This window comes from Octodon degus, unplaced genomic scaffold, assembly GCF_000260255.1.
Source record: "Octodon degus isolate 3935 unplaced genomic scaffold, OctDeg1.0 scaffold00038, whole genome shotgun sequence".
Classification (NCBI taxonomy): Eukaryota; Metazoa; Chordata; class Mammalia; order Rodentia; family Octodontidae; genus Octodon; species Octodon degus.
Window position 1 is genome coordinate 5121777 of NW_004524614.1, and position 3385 is coordinate 5125161.

Sequence of the window (3385 nt, forward strand, 5' to 3'; positions counted from 1 at the left end):
ACTGTATCTCTGTGAAAAACACAATTTTGCCTTTTTGTAATTCTATTTGAGCAAGGTGGAAGTTTAATTACCTTTCCAACCAACCAAATTTCTGCATTTGAGTCTTAACCATATTTAAGCATTACTGTGGCTTCAAAGAAGCTATTGAATCTGAAGTAGTGGGTTTTGATTGAGTTGACTGTTTTTAAAACTGTTTGGATTTTAATTGCGATGCAGAAGTTATAGTAACAAACATTTGGTTTTGTACAGATATTATTTCCACTCTGGTGGATAAGTTCAATAAAGGTCATACCCCCCTCCCAAAAAAAAAAAAGATCCAAGAGATCAAACCGGAGATTCCACGCAGGTTCATCAGGGAGGTCAGAAAAGACACAGACAGCAGGCCCAGAGAGGCCCTTGGAGTCAGCAAATACCACCCGCGTCTTGGCTTGGGTGTGTGAGCACTTCCATTCATTCTGTGATTTGGCTTCCTATTTGAAGATGAGTCGCGATATCAGGGGTTTTAATTCATTCACAAAATTTCTTCCTTGAAAGTCATTGTAAGGACCCAGGAAATTCTTCAGAGCCAGTGAATAGCCTTATGACCACATCCACAGGCATAACTGAACCCAGCCACATCCAGGGGCGTGGGTCCAAAGCCTGGATCATTCCGGTACAACTCATCAGGCACAGAGGAGGTGGCAGGCAGCCTGTGAGGGCTGGCACCCCATTGTCTGCAGCACTCAGTACCCCGCTGCATTCCCTCCATGTCTGCTCGCACTGGATCACTTTTTCTTTTCTGATTAACTTCCACAATTTCTAATAGGCCATGTCCATTTGTATTTATTTGCTCTCCTCCTGCATCTTAACCAAACACCTCTGTAAGAAGTACGCTTTGAAGTTTGTGGTCTATGAATCTAGGTGCTGTTTTGGGTTACTGCTAGTGAACTGTCAATTCACTGCTTTGAGGTTAGTGAATGCACCCTATATGATAACAATGGTTGTGTTTGTTTGTTTTGTTTTTGAGACTAGGTTTCACTAGCACAGGCTGGCCCTGAACTCACTCTGTAGCCCAGGCTGGCCTCGAACTTGCAACAATCTTCCTGCCTCAGCCTCCTGTGTGCTCAGATTACAGGCACCACCACCACACCTGGCTAACAATTCTATTAATTCTATTTATGCTGAAATTCTCTGTCTTCAGTGGGTTTGCCCAGTTTTTGTCATTTTCTTTTCTTATTTGCTTTTGTTTTCTTATACAATGAGATAGGGGTCTCATTATATACCCTAGGCTGACTTTGAACACGTGATTCTCCTGCCTCAGCCTCCTGAGTGCTAAGATTACAGACACACACCACCACACCTGGCTCTTGTGTTTTCCATCTCCACGAATTTTTCTTTTGTTCTTTTCTCCTTCATTTTGTTGGATTGATAATGATTCTTTGTCACCTCTTCCCATTACCTCTGCTGCCACTGCCTCTATTACTGCCCATGCCTGAGGTCATCGCTACCTCTTAACTGCTGTCTTGATGTTCAATCTTTAGCCTTGCTTTTTTTTTTAATCATTTTTTTAAAAGTTTATTTATTTATTTAGTGTGTGTGTGTGTGTGTGTGTGTGGCCAGCTCAGCCCACTTAGGGGCGGGGCTGGCTGTTTAGCCTTGCTTTTCCTAATGTGTTTCACACTCCTCTCCCTCCATTCTTTTCTTTCTTCTTTATAGAAGTGTTGGCTTAGCCCCTCTCTACTAACCATGCAGCTAGCAGCTGGGGACAGTATCAAACAGATGTGGTTTCTAAACTATTTTCACAGTGACCGCCACCTATTTATTTAATAAATGTGGGGCAAGCACTACCTCATGTGACATAAAGATGACTGTACACATGCTTCATGACTCAAATGGTGACGGCAAAGACAGATCCATAAGGCAAAAGCAGCACCTAACATGAGGCAAGGCCTGGATAAGGTTACCTATAAAGTGCTGAGACTTCAGAAGGTGATTGGAATCTGACAAGGGAAGTTGCAAAGCTTTGCAGAGGACAGAAAAAGTGACCTGGGTCTGAAGGCTGAGGAGTGATTGTCCGCCTAGAAGTCATCGTCTACACTAAGCAACGCCTCCACCCCTGAGCACCAGCCCCAGCCAAATCCTAAAGCCATCCTTGAGTCACCATTTGTTAAGTAACATTTGAGCTTGCTATTCAGTGATTGCTTATTCTGAGCCTGTTGGTGCTGAGGTTAGATCTAACAGTCCTGACCTACATTTCATTATTTCTACCCCCATGTGCCTGCCTGAAAGTCCTTGCCCATGCCTAGTCCTCAGTGAGGCAGGAATAGATGCCACATGAGCACCCATCTGTGTCCCAGCAGGATCATCCTGGGCATAGGGGAGAGGCCAGTTTTCTTATCCAAGGGTTGTGCCTATGAGATGGAAAAGGCAACATCAATGGGAGAAGAAAATCTCAGCTGATTATGAATAGGGCTACAGGTTGTGCACAACCTGCACACTACGCTCTAAACAAAGTGTCCAGCAAGAGCCGGGACTATAGCTCAGTTAGGGCATTTGCTTGGCATGGGCAGGGCCTGCCCCAAGGAAGTGATTGTCTTTGGATTCCTCTCACCCACAGAGGGCGCCATTTTCCCAGTTGCTTAAGGAAGCTGCTGGGTTAGGGATGGGGGTGGGGGTGTGCGTGTAACCCCTGGCTAGAATGACGCAAAGGAAGAAGGGAGAAAAGCTTTGCCTCGTGGTCAAGGTGAGAAGGAGGAGTTGGTAAATCTGAGCACAGATTCCCGCAGAGATGCAGCACCTGGAGAGGTTGCCATCCAAGAGTTCCTGAGACCTCCCGGACTCCTGAATAGAGGAAAGGGGAGGAGGACATCTTATGGGTTTGATGATATGAGAAGAGACTCTCAGCTCACTGCGGTCCTGAACAGAGCCAGGTGGCTGTTCACGGGGTGGGGTGGGGGTGGGGACGCGTCCAGACTTGGCCACCTGTGCACTTGTGCTTTCTTCCATATTCTCCAGTTGCTGGTCTGTTAGCCACAGCCATAATTTTCCACTCACTTCTGCTTTGAACATCATGATACCGCAGTATCCTTTCAACCTGCAGTGTCACGCTCATTCTCCATTCTCAGAGAGCCAACTGCTCCCCATTCTTCAGCCTAGCCGAGATCTAGGCAAATGTTAGCCAATCCTTTTTCTCTATTCCATTAGCTCACTTCTCATTTCCCTCTATAATTCACCTTTTAGGTTACCCTCTACTGCCATTAATTGCTTTCAGGTCATCTTACCAACAGGCTACAAGTACCATGGAAACTTTCTTTTTTTTTTTTTCTAATTATTTATTTATTTTTATTTATTACATTTATTTATTGTATGTGTGTGTGGCCAGCTCAGCCCACCAGGGGGCGGGGCT

At 45.3% G+C, this 3385-nt stretch overlaps 1 protein-coding gene and 1 pseudogene across 1 annotated transcript in view; both read right to left on the reverse strand.

Moving 5' to 3' along the window:
• The window catches only part of LOC101572786, a 1935-nt pseudogene extending 1272 nt beyond the window's left edge, over window positions 1-663 (reverse strand).
• Flt3 (fms related tyrosine kinase 3) overlaps window positions 1-3385 on the reverse strand; it is a 51075-nt gene that overhangs the window by 2611 nt on the left and 45079 nt on the right. The window lies entirely within an intron of this gene.